Raw genomic sequence first — 16,360 nt, forward strand, 5'->3', positions numbered from 1 at the left:
TTCAGAAAAAAGATGAGGCAATTTTTTTCAGTGGATCAATTCCAAGAGAAAAATCACAGGGCAGTAAAGTCCCTAGCAAAACCCAAGTTTATGTCAACCTTTGAGCAGCACCAAGACCCCGCTGCAAGTGCAGCTCTCCTTCTGAGTTGTGGGCCTTCTGAAGCTCATGAGCTCACGACAGCCACTGGGAAGATCCTAGAGGAGAAACTGGCATGTAGGCATGAACCTGAGGCCTTGGAGTTAAGTCAGCAGAAGCAGGAACTGCAGGCCCAGGTAGAGGCTGACAAGGGGCATCCCTCCAACTATGGGGCTCTCTCCGACCCACAGCAAGGGGAATGGGCAAGTACCAAGTCCCGCAGCCAAGATGCTGTCTCTGCTCACCAGAGTTGTCTTACAAGTGTTAGAACTGAGACAGGATCAGACATCTCCAGAGAGTTGTGGCCTTCAAGGACCAGCATTTATGCCAGAGTCAACCGGCTTCCCAGCCCTCCAGGAAGCCTGAGCCCCATCCAAGCCCCACCTGCATGCATTAGGTATGCCAGGTCCCTCTGGCCACCCACACCTGTGATGAAGGCACTGTGTTCAGAGATTTGACTCTTCTATTCAAACAGAAAACGCTTCTCCAAGAATCCCAGAGAAAAATGTCCCCAAAGAAATTATTTAGTCCTTGTTGAGAAAGGCTCACAGTTCTCGTGATAAAACATCTTCCGATGGAGGACCTTTCTTTAGCACAACAGAGGATACTGATCCTCCTCAGTAAATGTTTCTGCTAACACAGAGTGGTGTTCTCTGCATAGTGCACTGGAGGCGTCTGTTTGGGGTATCCCGGGGCTTGTGCTCAGGGAAAGGAAGGAGGGATATCAGCTCTGACTGATTTTCTCTTTTGGTTTCTACAAGATGACCAGCCCCTTGTAGGGGGCCTGACAGTGGCCTTCTCAGTTTTATCCTGGGTACTTTATTTGACTCTGTTTAGATGTCCTCTATTTAAAACACTTTATTTTTTCATAAAAAGTTTACTAAAAACTTCCAGGCCTTTTCAAAGACAGAAAAACCCTTCAAGTCCAGAACTTGGCTCAACCTATCTTTTCATCTGCTCCCTCACTGTCCCGAACTATACACAGCTGCAGGGTGGGATGAGTTCCTTTGGAATAATACAGCCAGAATTCCCCCTTGTTGCCTCAGAATTTAGAATTGGAAGCATGGGGGTGTTTAGGCCCTGAGGTGGGGGGTAGGGAGAAATCTTCCTCATGGATCTCTTGGTGAGGAATAAATGTCACCTGCTCCTAAGAGCCCTTCTCTCCCTCATGAAGGCTGGGGTGATCAGCCATGTCCCCGCCCTCCACTTGACCCTAATGAAAACGGGTAGCAGTTCACCCTCCCCCTTCCTCTACCATTCCTGGAGCAGTAGGGAGGACAGAACTTGAAGCTCTGAAAGGGCCCAGAGCTTCCCTAAAAACAGTGGCTTACTTTCATTTAGAAAAAGTTGCTGATTCCACAGTATCTCACAGGTGGGTGGTTAGTGGGGGGTGTGTGTGTATGGATGGGTTTTGTGATTGTGGACACTGGAGTGGCCATGGCAGGGTCTAGGAACTGGCTGGGTCCAGCTGAAGAATCTGTTATATGTGGGGAGTTAATCTGTCTGGAAGGCATATTTTGAGCTCGACAATGAGGTCTCCCTGCTTGTGAGGGCACCCTGATGAATGGGAAGAGCCACTCCTCAGGGAAACCTCAGGATGCCTAGCTTGATAGCACTATTGCAAGACCAACAGATCACCTGGCCATCATTTGTAGGAATGGGCATTGGGCAGCCACCCAGAATTTGGGGGAAAAGGAGACAGACAGCAAAGAAAATGTAACGGTGGAGTGAGTGGGAAAGGAAGAAAAAAGTGAGGAGGGGAAGAATGACCTCATCATCACTCCTTGTGACTCTATCCTGGCCACCCACTCCACCCAACACTACCTAGACCTCACCTCCTGGAGACTGATCAGGGCTTGGTAGAGCAGAATGATACCACTGCAGCATAAGAGGACATGGGATAGTCTTTGAGCGTGAAGACAGTATCTCCAGGAACGTTGTCAGGGAGGGTGTCCTCCTATTTGGTGCCTGCCTTCCCAACCACGCCACATCTCACACCAAGGTTACAGTAATTTAGGGGTGTGTTAGTTATCTACTGCTGTGTAATGGATACCCCAAAATTTCATAGCTTAAAAAAACACATATTTATTAACTCACAGTTTTTGTGGGTCAGGAATCCAGGCAAGGCCTACCTGGGTTCTCTGCTCCAGGGTCTCTCACAAGGCTGCAATTCAGGTGTCAGCTGGGGCTGGGGTCTCATCTGAAGGCTCGACTGGGCAGGACCCACTTCTGTGCTCACTTATATAGTTGTTGAGAGGATGCAGTTCCTCAAGGTCTGTTGGACTGAGATCCTCAATTCCTGGCTGGCTGTGGGCTGGAGTTGGCTGGAGGCCACCTCAGTTCCTTGTCATGTGGGCCTCTCCACCATGGCAGCTTGCTTCATCAAAGCCAGGAGAGAGTCTGTTAGCAAGACAGAAGTTACAATCTCTTGTAAGCTAATAATGGAAATGACATCCCATCACATCACCTTTCCCTTATTCTATGAGTCAGAAGCAGATCACTAAGTCCAGCCTACACTCAAGGGGAGGGGTTTACACAAGGGTGTGAACATCAGGGGGTGGGGATCACTGGAACCTTCTTAGAAGTCTTCCTAACACCAGGGTTTCTTCTTGGACACCTCAGGTCACAGAAGCAAAACTGGCGAAAGGTGCCAAGTGGCCTTGTCCTCATCCTTGTCCTCATCCATCTCCATGTCATCAAGGTCAAAGCTGTTTAACAGCTAAGTGGAGTGGGGGCTGGTAAGAAAAATCATCAAAGAGGGTGGAGAGTCCAAAGGAGGGAAAGGTGGCATGGAGGTAAAGGTAATGTGGGGTTCTCATGAATGGGAGAGTGAAAGGAGCCCATAGAACCACCTGACTCACCACTGCCAGTATTCAGACTTAGAGGGGAGGAACAATTAGGTGGAATATGGCTCACCCTGGCTCCACCACAGTCTCTCCACTCTGCTCTAGATCCTAGACCATAAGCCCAAAGAAGCAACCTTCAGCTTCTGTACAGATAGCCAGGCTTATAGAGGAAGCAAACCCTACAGGGTGCAAAGTTTAATTTCTGCTCTTATTAATATATGTAATAGAGCACATCCATCATTTCCAATTTGGTTCTCACAGCTTGAACATCAGAGAGAATGAGTCACACAATCGATGGCAAAGCCAGTACTAGGGAACTCAGAGCATGTCACTCTTACTCTGGGACGTTTTCCACGTACCCATGGTCCGAGAACTTCTAACCAGGAGAGATGGTGGCTTAAAGGGGCTGAGTTACTGGCTGGGGTCACGTAACAAGTCACACCTGGTGCCCAGATATTTGCTTCCATTCAGAGAAACACTGGAGGAGGCAATGAGACAGAATTTGCACACTCAGCACACCTAGGAAGTTGCCTGACCAAATGAGGTGGCAGCACCATCCAGGAGTGATCCCACACTCTTCTTCTAGTTCTAGGACGGTTTTCCTTTTTCCCAGACTCCTGTTCCTATGGGAAAACAAGACTGTCATTGAAAGAAGGAAAGTGTATTAGCTGAACAATGATTACAGAGATGAGGATCAATTTCTCTAGAAAAAGATTTCATGTGCTTTCATGTGCCCACGCCCAGGGACCACAGAGCTGTGCAATTTCAGGGGGGTCTCATTTACATATTTCCTAGTGCCTGAAGAACTGTCACTGACATAGAATGTAATGGGAATGGGCTACTGGAATTTTTACAACCTCCAGCCCACACTGCAAACCTAATGTCAAGGCAAACAAAATGTATGAATTGACTGGCACCTTGATGTGGTTTGGGCACAGGAACCCCAGATCCCAGCTTCAGGCATTGTGAATTTCTCTGGTGCCAGGTGCTGCCTAAGGGGATCAGCTTCCCTGAGGCAGCCTTCATGAGGATTAACACTGAGAAGTGTGCCCCAATCTGCAGTCACAATGAAGGGGCCCAGGCTATGAGAAGGGGCTCTTCTGTTGAGGCCTTTCTTCTAGAACTTCCATTGGTCCTGGATCAGAGCCTAAATTAGGCTGTTACTTTCCTGGGGTCACAAGGTCACGTTTGGTCTTCATTAGGGAGGCCAGTGGCAGCTCACAGACTTGTGGAAGCTGCCTCCTCATCTCTCCCAGGAGACGCAGGGTCTGTTCCTTCCTGCTAGGGGGCCAGCGGGTAGGAAAGGAATGGATTATTACACAAGTTTAGCAATGCTTCACTGTGGGAGGGGGTTGGGCTGACAAGGACAAGACTGGGTACTTCTCTGCAGGGATTCTTGCCCAGCTTGAGGCAACTTTCATTTGAGGCAGGATAATTTACCAAGCTATTGATTGCTGTTTCTACTCCCTGCCAGAGGGGACTCCAGAAGGAATAAAAGTTAACTTTCCCCTTTTGTCTTACAGAAAGTTCTGGGCTTCTCGTCTCAGGCGTTCTTAATGGCTTTCATGTTTCCTGGCCCCAAACAGAAGTTGTGAGGCACCTGTTGTACAGTCCTGTCCAGACCCTCACGTGGGAGGAGAATTCAGCTGGGTGTCCCCAGGAGAGAGGAGACAGAGGTTGACACAAGTGCTGGGTTGAAAGAGAGAGAGTTGTCTAAAGGTAGCAGTGGCTCCAATGCCTAGAGAACAAGGATGTAGAGACGAGTCCCTTAGGTGGACGGGTTCTGTGTGGAAGTCCTCTAGGAGACAGCACAATGTTTTACGGGATGAAGTGATGTCACTGAGATGACTAATCAACAAGTCCCCTCATCTTGAGAGCCGCAGCAGACACTGCATGGCTCACACTTGGCACAGAGGCTGTGCGGCCACTCACTGGCCTTTTAACAGGCCGGATGGGCTTGGACAATGAACATCGCAGGGGCAACCAAGATGGACTCAAGATCACAGGCTCTTTCCTACATATTTGTTTGACAGTGAACACTAAACTAAACAGGCAAAAGGCCCCCAGTAATGACTAACGTTGGATATCTTCCCGCCCTTTAAAATGGGCGCTTTGAGCCAGATTTAATTTAATTTAGAAAAATTAAGTACTGCTTGTTGTACTTCAGTGTTCTGGAACAAACTTATGCTTTTATGCACATTATCCTGTTTAATCTTTACAACCCTTTGGAGTAGGTTTTTATCCTCCTTTACAGAAGGGCACAAGCTGAAGGACAGAGGAGGTAATACATATCCAGTGTGCTAGCTCAGCACAGGGAGCCAGGGATGGAGAGCCTCCTTATAGTGGGAGGGATTCTTTGGACGTAAATGACAGCAAATACAAAGAGGATCTGTTGACTCAGGCACCTGAAAAAGTCTGGGAGTAAGGCTGCCCTCAGGCAGGAGGGCGCTGCTGGGGCTCGGTTGATGCCATTAAGATTCAGTTTCTATCCATTTCTTGGCTCTATATTCTGGACTGGCTTCATTGTAACAGTTCCTGTCTGGCAAGTTCGTAGCTACATCTTCCAACCTTCAAGTGCAGCTAAGAATGGTTGTCTCTCCCACTAGTCCCTTCAAACGTCCCACTGTGCCTTACTGTCTCCAGCTGGGTCACATGCCCATCCCTGACCAATCACTGTAGCCAAAAAGCATGGACCGATCTTTTTGGCCAAGCCTGAGTTATATACCCATCGTGATAGTAAGAGTGTCAGGACAGACAACTCCACTTGCTCTTGGACTGAGAATGGGGTTAGTTCCCCAGAGGGCAATAGAAAGACTATTGTACGGAAGGTGAGTGAATGCCAGGTGCCAAAACAAAATCAAAACTAAAAACAAAACAGATGTCTACTACAGCCCTCTCTCTCACTGCCCCATTTCTGCCCTTTTGTTCAGAGTCATACCACAGACTGAAGCTTAGAGTTGCTGGAAATGCCAATTCTGTGGAGACCTTGGGACAGGAAAGAGGCCCAGGAGAGGACCTTGAAGTCAGAGGAACCAGTCAGAGTCCCATACACCCATGTGGACAGACTAGCCAATAATCTGGCCTCTCACTGAATACCCCTCCTCATCTTAGAGCCCTTTACCTCCATTCCAGGTCAGTTATGGCCATATCCTAGAACATATCACCAGGAACGCTTGTGCATTCTGAAAAAAGACTGACATTCCACCCTTTATCCTCTCAGCTTCTGCCCTCCGCATGCCAATTCCTCAACCTATTCAGGAACTATAAGCCACTTTATACTTCTCCTTGTCCATCTGACAACCTTCTGTCTCCATTTCCTCCCTCTCCAAGGAAAACTTCATGGTCCATCATTAACCCCAAACCTACATAGCTCTGCTGTAAACAGTTTACCTCACTCTCCTTTCATCTGACCCACCTGGCAAAATCCAACTCTGCCTTTTTCAGACCTGCCTTGAATAAGGGGATGATTCCTCTTGGATAAAATGACACGATTAAGTATGTTGGCGTCTCCATAAATTTCTCTTCTACAGCTACTGCTCAACTCCCACGTTGCCTGAGAATCTGGTCATTCCTCCTGTGTTACCATGAACGAGGAGCTCTTCTAAGCACTCGGGACACCCAGTGAAGGCAGCAAACAGAGCCCCCGCCTCAGCGGAGCTTTTGTGATTGTTTTCTCAGTGAACTCTCTTGCCCAAGTTCTCAGAACGATTCCACTTTCCTACAACTTCTCCACATTCCACACTCGTTGAGCACATGTGCTGGACCATCACAGGGGAATCAGAAGCCATCAGATGGGAACTGTTCATCACAAAAACTTCAAAACAACAAAACGAAAATGTGATTTCTCATCCCTTCCTTCCCCTTCCCTTCCCATTATACTGAAAGGTTTCCCTCAATGCTTTCCTTGATCCTCCCAAGCTGGGATCTGTCCTTGCTTTCCAATGCTCAACACTTTTCACGTGTGGAATATCTGGATTATTATCTACCTTCCCAGAGGACCGAAACCATGGTTGCCTCATCACAGCCAGGCACATCCAGCTGAGCTCAGAGTCCTCTGGAGGAACATACAAGCAATGGGAGGGATTTCTAAGAGGAGGCCCCACCCAGTGTGCCCTGGGGGCTGGGCCACACCCAGGGGTGGGGCCTGAGAGGCTGTCTGAGAGGTCTGTTTGGCTTAATGGTGTCAGCACAGGCCAGTTGGCCAGATGTCTCACTTCAGGCTTCTGGATCCTGTTTCCATTGCTTCTGGAAAACAAGAGTTGAGATTTAACTCAAAGACAAGTTCTCACGAAGGTTTCTGGATGCCCAAGTGACCTTCCCCCTGCCCTGCCTGTAGGGTCCTTCTCTCCATCTGCCTTTCCATCCTGGCCAGCCAGGCCTCGTGGCCTCTCAGCCCCAACCCCAACTTGAGGCCCAGCCTCAAAAGATGCTCAGAGGTCTGGAGGCAGGGCTGCACCTGCCAGACACTGCCCCTTTCCCGAGGGCACTTGAGGGACCTCCACCGCGGTGATCACAGCAACAAATAGAGTAACAATATTGATGATTATTAAGGCTTCACCTTGCACTGGCTGCCTGGCCTTGCACAAGTAACCTAAGTCTCAGATTTCATCTACTATGCATGGAGATACTAATATGTGCTAATAGAGTTGGCCCTGAGAGCTGGAATGAAGGAGTAAAGAGCTTTGAACAGTTAGAACAGTTAAACTTCTAACATTAGAAGTTTAACATGTGTTACCTATTATTATCACTCACTTAAAATGCTAGACCTCCTATTTATTATTTTAGAAGTATCAATTTGCCACGCATACATCCTTCCTTTTTTCCCTTTCTTCCTAATGAGTGTATTTATTTAGTACCCAATATGTGCCAGACACTGTGCTAGGCTCTGGAATACAATGAAAAGCAAAGAGGTAGAGTCTGGGGCCGGCCCCGTGGCTTAGTGGTTAAGTGCGTGCGCTCCGCTACTGGCGGCCCAGGTTTGGATCCCGGGCGCGTACCGACGCACCGCTTCTCCGGCCATGCTGAGGCCGCGTCCCACATACAGCAACTAGAAGGATGTGCAGCTATGACATACAACTATCTACTGGGGCTTTGGGGGGGGGGGGAAAGGAGGAGGATTGGCAATAGATGTTAGCTCAGAGCCGGTCTTCCTCAGCAAAAAGAGGAGGATTAGCATGGATGTTAGCTCAGGGCTGATCGTCCTCACAAAAAAAAAAAAAAAAAGAGGTAGAGTCCTTGCCTTCTTGAATCTTACAGTCTAGTGGGGAGACCAGGCAGAGATTAAACAGTCACCCAAGATCATGTAAATGTCCTGTGTTACATTCTAGGAAGGGTTTATGAGCTGGTTGATGGTGCCAAGGGTGTTTAAAACATGGGGATGTGGCCTCACAGGGGTCCCTCAGGAGCTGATATGGGCTAAGAGGTAAAAGGTGAGTAGGAGACAACTCGGCAAAGCAGGGAGGGAGGAGTGTTCCAGGCAGGGGAATCTGGGTGATGGGAGCAGAGAGTGAGGAGGGAGGAATGTGATGCAACAGGAAGAGGGAACAGCGAGGGAGGCACAGGCTATGCAGAGCTCTCTGGGCCAAATCAACTAGTTAAGTCTTTGGAGCAACGGGGAGCCAGGGGAAAATTTTAAGCTGGATTTACGTGTGTCTGTAGGGTATTCAGATTTTAGTAGTATTATTTGAGTTTCCGAAAGATTACTATGAATGAATTACTATGAATTAATACCGTGAATTAATGAGTTACTGTGAATTAATGTGAAGAATGGTTTGGAGGGGGGCTAAAGAGGATGTGAGAGGCCAGTGAGAAGGCTACTGCAGTAATCTACAAGAGAGATGGTGTCACGTGGACCACGCTGCTGGTGGCCAAGGTGGAGTGATGTGGATGGATGTGAGTGGCATTAACAAAGTTCCTAACATTTGGAGATGGATGAGGTTGAGGATGGCGCAGGGAGAGCTGGGTGTCACGGCTGACTTCACTAATTCTAATGAGATGGAACATTTTTCCTTTTGTTTCCCTCCAGTGCCCCAGGGCTCTACATTGGTACAACATGTGGGGTCTTTTACAGAACTGGAAGTCAGCAGACCCAACACATTTGAGAAAGGCTGCTTGGGCTACTGATTAGCCAGAATCAAAGAGGAAGTTGACCTTCAACCCTTGTATTTGTTTTGTTCCAGCTGCAAAAATCATTTTCCTTTGCTCTCTGACTCGAGTAAACAACATCCCCTGTCACCTTATCCCTTCAAGGGTCGGTTCCACTTCTACATTTTCACTGGGACACGACTCTCACCTACAGTAGAAAGTCAGCACCCAGACCTGTAGCTGTGACAATACTTGCTCCTCTCCAGAACTACTAGTACTTCTGGGAAACATGTCTCAGTCCCAATCACTCACTGGTCCTGAAGTGACCCTGTTATTTGGAAGTAGTAGAGGAAACGATAATTTCAAAACCCCCAGTGGCACTCTCTTTGGGCATCGAAAGGTGTAAGTGATAAAACGCTCACTAGACTCAAAGACCAGGGAGTAAACGGGGGCTGGATACTCCCCAGACTCTATGTGTCAGCAAAACACATCAGAGCTCAGTGAATAACCCAGGACCAAGTGTTCTCCTCAGTGGAATAATCAGACAACAGAGGTGATCAATTTAGAACAGCTAACTATCTTCTTCTGTCCCTGCTTTAGAATTTCCATTACAAACAAAACCCAATCTTCAGGCAGATTTAAGAGCACAAGACAAAGACTGCTAGAAATTGAACTGCTGTGAGCGGAGCCCATGTTTTATGCATCTTTGTATCCAAGCACACCCCTGGTGCTTGTCACGTGGTATATTCTCAGTGACTGTTAGTTGGATAAAGGATTCTTCTACATTTTCACAGAGTATTTCTATGGTATGGGGAGTTAATCACATTTTGCCCCACTAGGTGAGATGGATGCTTCCTGCACTCCGTATTTATTTTGAACACTATTTAGCTACAAGGATGTCCTAAAATGAAACCATAAGGAAATCAGTTTTAGTACGATTTTACATATACAGATAGATATACTTGTTGATTAGTGCAGATATGGATGCTCTCCCTGGAAGATGCTTTTGCAACCTGAATTGCAGTAGAATGAGGTTATTGACGTGGGAGGAAGGGAAAGTAAGATAAAACTCACAGCTTATATTCTAGACAGGATTGCTATTTTACAAATGGATTTCAGGTGCTTCTCCTGTAGCTGGCCCAGGCACTGGAGATTTAACGGTGGTTTGGGATTTGACATGACCCAGAACATGGTCCAGTGGTCCCCTGTTCTTTGAAGTAGCTGGTCTGTTTTTTTTTTTTTTTTGTGAGGAAGACTGGCTCTGAGATAACATCCATTGCCAATCCTCCTCTTTTTGCTGAGGAAGATTAGCTCTGAGCTAACATCTGTGCCCATCTTCCTCTATTTTCCATATGGGATGCCATCACAGCGTGGCTTGATGAGTGGTGCATAGGTCCGTGCCTGGGATCTGAACCTGTGAACTCCCGGCCGCTGAAGTGGAGCACACGAACTTAACCACTATGCCACTGGGCCAGCCCCTTGGTCTGTTTTCTTGATCTGTGTTCTGTACTTTTCCACCATCAGCTTCCTTTCAGGGCTCCACTCCTTCTGCTCTGTCCTGGTGGAACAGTCCCTTGATCTCCATTCTCACACTACTCCAGTCTCGACTTCTCCTTGTTGCTAGATTACTCTGTTACCAGTTCTCAAATCACGGTTCCCAGACCAGCAGCATTAGCATTGCCTGGAACTTATTAGAAACGGAAATCCTTGGGCCTCACCCTGGACCTACTCAAGAAGAAACTGGATGTGAGGTGGGGCTCGGCAATTTTGTTTCAACAAGCAGGTGATCTCCAAGGTGAGAACCACTGCCGTATGTAGAGTTCAGTTCTCAGCACATCACCCCTTTGCTCAACGCCCTTTACTGTCTTCCTGCCAACAAGCACGTGAGCATGTCCTTCTCTCCAAGGCCTTCTGCAATCGAGCACCAGCTCATGTGTCCCTGTCCACGTAGGGATAGGGACTGTCATCCTAATGAGTTACCCTCTCTTCCCTCTGCCCTCCTGCCTCCTCTCTCTGTTAATGTTGGGTCTTCTGCTAGGAAAGCCTCTCCCCTCCTTGTAGAAACCTTACTCATTTTTTAAAGCCCACTTAATAATAACCACTTTAGCCATTTCTATGGTAGTTCTTCTTGTGTTTACCTCTATTTATATAACTAATATGCAAATACTTCTATTTAAAAGTAATTTAAAAATGTTACCTACTAACTTCTTGCCATGGTAGATAAAATTTGAATAGATAAAATTGTGGGTGGATAAAATTTGGTCAACACCCCTCTGCCCTCTTCCCTCTTCTCAGTCTGTCCTCAGTTGAATCTCGACTCATGCCAAGTTCGTCTTGGCATGAAAGGCAACCCCTTTCCTGGAATGCTTTCAGATACTGTTCCTCACCTGCCCCCACAGAGCTTTGTATCTCTCTTAGTGCACTGTCCCCCCGGCCCTTGTATTACAGCCATGTCTGTATGTGTGTGTCTCCCATCCCCCCCAGTTTGTAAGAGCCAGGGAAGTCTCATCCATCTTTTACTTTCTCTGAATCCTCCCACGGCAAAGCATAGGGCTTACGATATAGTGCACACGGAGTAAATGTGGCAAATTTAACCATAAAGTAAAATATTTGCCCAACCTTTGAAGCTTGGTAGTGTGACAGCATTACTAGGAAGGAATCTTCCCTTTCCAATGTGGTTTTCCAACATTGTTGTGGGGAATATTAAACTGGAGTCAGGAGACTTGAGCCAGACTGTCTTCTTGGTGACTTCTTCTTAGACCTTGGCTGAAGCACTTAATGGCTTTGCTTCCAGTTTTCCATCTATGAAGTGGCAACAATAATATCTATGGACAGAGTTGTAGAGGACCAAATGCAACAGCACACTATCAAATATACAGAATTACATTGATTCCTTATATTTAAAACAAAAAGGCAACCCATTTTCTACTGTACATAGGGCTATCAAGAACATTAAAAACAACCTTTAAATAGAAAAGTTCATTTTTAGATTATCCAGGGGGCTTTCTTCCAAGACCAGCCTAAAATTTTTTGGGAGGAAACTGTATTCTCATTGTCTGAAATTAGAAGCAAGACAATTCGAACGTTTAGTACCATTTGCCTATTTCTACTTGTTGATGAGAAATTAGCATTACTACCAACCTTTCAGGCTTTAAAGGGATTTCAAGCTTTACCTTGATTTGATTATGGGAAAAAAAAATCAACCCAAGGCACACTTTCTAAGCCCTTCTCTGGCCCTACCCATTAGAAAATTGTGAGCTATTGTTCTCTCAAAACTTATTAAATCTTAAATGCACAACCAACTCTCAGTCACCAAGGTTAGTGGGACTACATGCATACATAAATATCTCTTACATTTATACAGTGCTTTTAACTTCTTCAAAGCACTTTTCACTATAGTGTATATATAAAACAGATGGATTTTTTTTAAATCCACAAAAAAGAAATCTTGGAATCAATAACTTCAACTTTGTACCTTTCCAAAGCTACTAGAACTACTAAATTGTCTAATAGGACTTTCATCACCCTACTGTCTTCTTGATCCCTCTCCACTAAAGGTGAGAAATGACTGAAAGATCTGGAGTAATCTCCAGAGAGGAAGCCAAGGAGGGAAGGAAGCCAAGGACCCGGGCCATCCACAAACTAGATCATTAACTCCAGGGTAATTGAGAATAATTGACTACATGTGTGACTATGGCCAGACAGTCCAGAAAGAGATGAAAAGGCATAGGAAATGATGCATGAGTAACAGTATTTACAGGGCTCTTGTCACTGTCATTCTCTCAACAAGCATTATTAAGCACCTACTGTATGCAAGGTGCCTTCAACAAAGAGGATGGACACAGCAATGAACCACCCAGGTATGACTGCTATTTTCAGGGAGATGACCTTCCTGAACGGTGCAGACAGACAACAAACGAGAACATAAACACACAGACAAGATAACTTCAGGTATCTTACTAAGCTCTGTGAAGTCCACAAACACAGGAATGTGATAGTCAGAGCCTTAGGGAGGGGATGTTATTGTAGATAAGGTGGCCAGGGAAGGCATCTCAGGGTATCTGAGCTGCAACCTGTGAGAGGAGCCCACCCTGTGTACATCTGCTAATCTGATGATGGAATGAGTGAACTCGCCAAGTATGCTAGAGGGAGGAGGGTCCAGGCCAGTCACAGCTCTGTGGTTATTCACTTTGTGTCCATTGGGGGATATTCCTAAAACCTCTCCAGGACCCCTGAATTACTGCCTCTACAATGCGGCTTGCTAATAGTGATCACCTCAACAGGGGTGCTCTGAGGAATAATGGGCAAACAGTTGTGAGGAGTTATATAAATGCTAAATAATGATGACAACAGGAACCTTTTATTAACGTCAGCACCGTGATCAGCAGCTCAGACTCAGATGCCTCAGCAAATGTGGAAATCAACACGGCTGCTCCCTGTGCACACCAGCACCATCCTTTAAAACAGAAAAAATAAATGAGCCGCTGGTCCTGATATCCAAAGTGGTTAGTGATCAACTGTCTTGAGAGAAAGCTGGTGTATGAAGCGTAAAATGGGAGCAGGAAGATAACGGCACACCACAGCCCAGCACAGGCAGAGGGTAACAGGTGAACCAACTGGATGCTTGCTGGTGCACATGTCACCCGCCACAAGGCGGTACTCTAACCTCGTCAGGACGGCGCTGCCACCACCAAAAGCCCGGGCAGATGGAAAGTTGGGTGACAAGGAGCCGGATCAGCAGCATCTCTGCCAGCAGCCCCCTCTGGCCCTCTTGGCCTTGGCAAGCCTCCCCTGAGGGGCACTGAGCAGCCAGCAGCAAGGGGCCCTACCTTGGAAAGGCACCAAGGAAGTGGAGAGGGAGAGAGGGGGGATAGGCATTGCATTTTCTCCTTTCTAGAATAAAATATCCCAATGCCGGGAGAGACTTCAGCTGTCTTCATAGCTGAGCCTCCCCCACAGAGATACGAATCCACCCCCTAGCAGCTCCTCTTCCATCCCCCCAAACCCCCCCCAAATATACCTTTACCACCACAAAAAATGAATTCTTTTTTTGTGGGTCCTACCTTCTCTTTGATATAAATATGCACGTGCCTAAATGTTCTTTCCTGTCTCCCACCACACATGGGCAATCACATTGTGTCACACACACACACACACACGCACACGCACACACCCCCAACTCCTCTGTTAAGCCCTGGCTCAGCTATTCTAGAGTGCCTGTGGAGTGCAGGTCACATAGCAGAAAAGTTCAAAGTATTGTTGCTTTTTCCCTGAAAAGCAGAAAGGAAGAAAAGACAATAAAAAAGAAAACGCTTATTTTAAGGCTGATAGTAAACACTTTGGTCCACGTTGCTGAGCAGGTGACTTTCCCACTGTGGGATGGGGAGATTCGAGATGATCTCTGAGGCGCTAAGAACCCACAGTGCAGACTTCACGTTTTGAGGTTTGACTAGAAATGACAGGGGTTAAAAAGAATATGGCAAGATAATCCTACTCTTCAGGAAATTATGGTTTAAATTGGGTGGGGGAGGATCAAGATCCTCCAAAAAATCTAACTGACTTTAACCAAATGGAGTAATAAATTGTTAAATTCACCAGGATATTATATTAAAGTCCTTTGGGCGAGCATGCTGCACGGGACATGGTAAGTGCTCAGCCAATTTCCTGATGGTAAGTGAGGCATTTCCATCTGCCAGTGTCTCAGGCTGCTCAGACCTGAACCATTTATTTAAGTAGACCATTGGTTCAAGTGTTTTGTTTCCCAAAACGGTCAATGGTGGAATCTAGAGAGAACTGTCCTCAGAAGATGTGGTCATTGTCACGGCCAAATCAGTCTGGAGTAGGTTGGTTTACTGGCAGGACTGCCTAAAGGGCTTCCAGATCTTTTCTGGAAGTGTTTTTAATGCCTTGGCAAGACTGAACTGTCAATCAGGTGGAAGCTAAAGTTATAAGGAGGGAAGGTACCTGCTCAGACCCTGTGCTTTTAAATTAAGCTAACGCATACTCAACAAAATCCAGTATCAAACCCCAAGGAACGTTCCCAATTATTGCCTTAGACCCTTCATTTCACTTTGCCTTGTTTTTTCTCAAATCTCTATTTCTGTTTTTACCTGGATTGATTTTCTTGACTCCCCTCTCCTCTCAGCTTCTGGCTCTGTGCTCCCCCTTTAGACTCGATGAGTAATTCGGGCTTTCCTGCTTTTCACCTTTGGCACTCCTTTGAAAACGGGTTAGGTTTGTCTTCTGGCTCTTTCTACTTCTGGCTGCTCAGAAGTTTTCACCCTACTCAGCTAAGTATTGATCCCAAGACCTGACTCACTGGCATCTGCGCCGAGCTTGACTCTCCCAGGCGGCAGCATGGGCAAGAGGAAGGAGCAAGCAAAGATCAAGTATGGAAACAGGAAGAATCTCTGGCTCAACTTAAACTGTTTAGGGCACTGAGGACTTGCTGGCTGTCCAGTCTCTGTCTCCTGCTTCCTGCGCTGTTTTTATTCCCTCCTGTCTCTGACTCTTTCCATTTTTATTGTCTCCACCTTCTAACTGGTCCATCCTCTTCTAGCATCCCCTTGTAAGACCTTAACGGGAGTGAGAGTAAGTGATATCCATTAGCCAAAATAAATCTGATAGCCAGGAGAAACTGCTGAATCGCTAGTGTCTTTACAGCACTGATCAAACACCATTTAACCATATTAGTTGGCAAACTGCTCTGGCTTCCCAGGGAGTCAGCTGGTAGGTAACTCAATAAATATCTGTCAAATGAATGAATGAATGCACACTAGTTGTGTAGCACTGCATCAGGTACTGTAAATAATACAAAGTGTAAGACTTCATCCTGGGCTGAAGAAGGACATCTTCTCATGCCCATTCACAAAAGGACTGTTTTGAAATATCACCGAGGGCCAGACCAGGTTCACTATTTCTTCTAGAAAACAAGAAGTCATCTCTTAATGCACAACCGGCTTCGTGTGGGCAAAAGGGAACATGAGCAAAGCCCTGGTTATGGCATAAGACACCCACGGGCTAATGAGCTGTCAAAGGCGAACAGCACATTACTGTCAGTGGATTTTCTACGTAACTGCTTCACAAACAGCAAAATGCATAAAACATAAACGAGGAGAACAAAGTGAGCACCCACAGAACCACCACCCATGTCAAGTCATACAACGTTGATATCACCCCAGAAGCCTCCACTCTCCTGTCTGATATAATAATCTTTTACTTACTTTTCTTTATAATTTCACCACCTTTATAAACTCCCCTAAAATGTTTAGTTTTACCCAGTTTTGAACTCAAA

General features: G+C 46.5%; 1 long non-coding RNA gene across 1 annotated transcript in view; it reads right to left on the reverse strand.

The window, feature by feature from the left end:
* Positions 1-5,579: 5,579 nt before the first annotated feature.
* The window catches only part of LOC131419952 (uncharacterized), a 32,080-nt gene continuing 21,299 nt past the window's right edge, over positions 5,580-16,360 (reverse strand). Inside the window, exons 5-8 of the long non-coding RNA XR_009223392.1 lie at positions 13,424-13,522; positions 11,686-11,891; positions 6,969-7,227; positions 5,580-6,796 (exon numbers count right to left, since the gene is read on the reverse strand). This is a non-coding gene — a long non-coding RNA (uncharacterized LOC131419952). The remainder of the gene's footprint in view (positions 6,797-6,968; positions 7,228-11,685; positions 11,892-13,423; positions 13,523-16,360) is intronic.

This window comes from Diceros bicornis, chromosome 22, assembly GCF_020826845.1.
Source record: "Diceros bicornis minor isolate mBicDic1 chromosome 22, mDicBic1.mat.cur, whole genome shotgun sequence".
In the NCBI taxonomy this organism is placed as follows: Eukaryota; Metazoa; Chordata; class Mammalia; order Perissodactyla; family Rhinocerotidae; genus Diceros; species Diceros bicornis.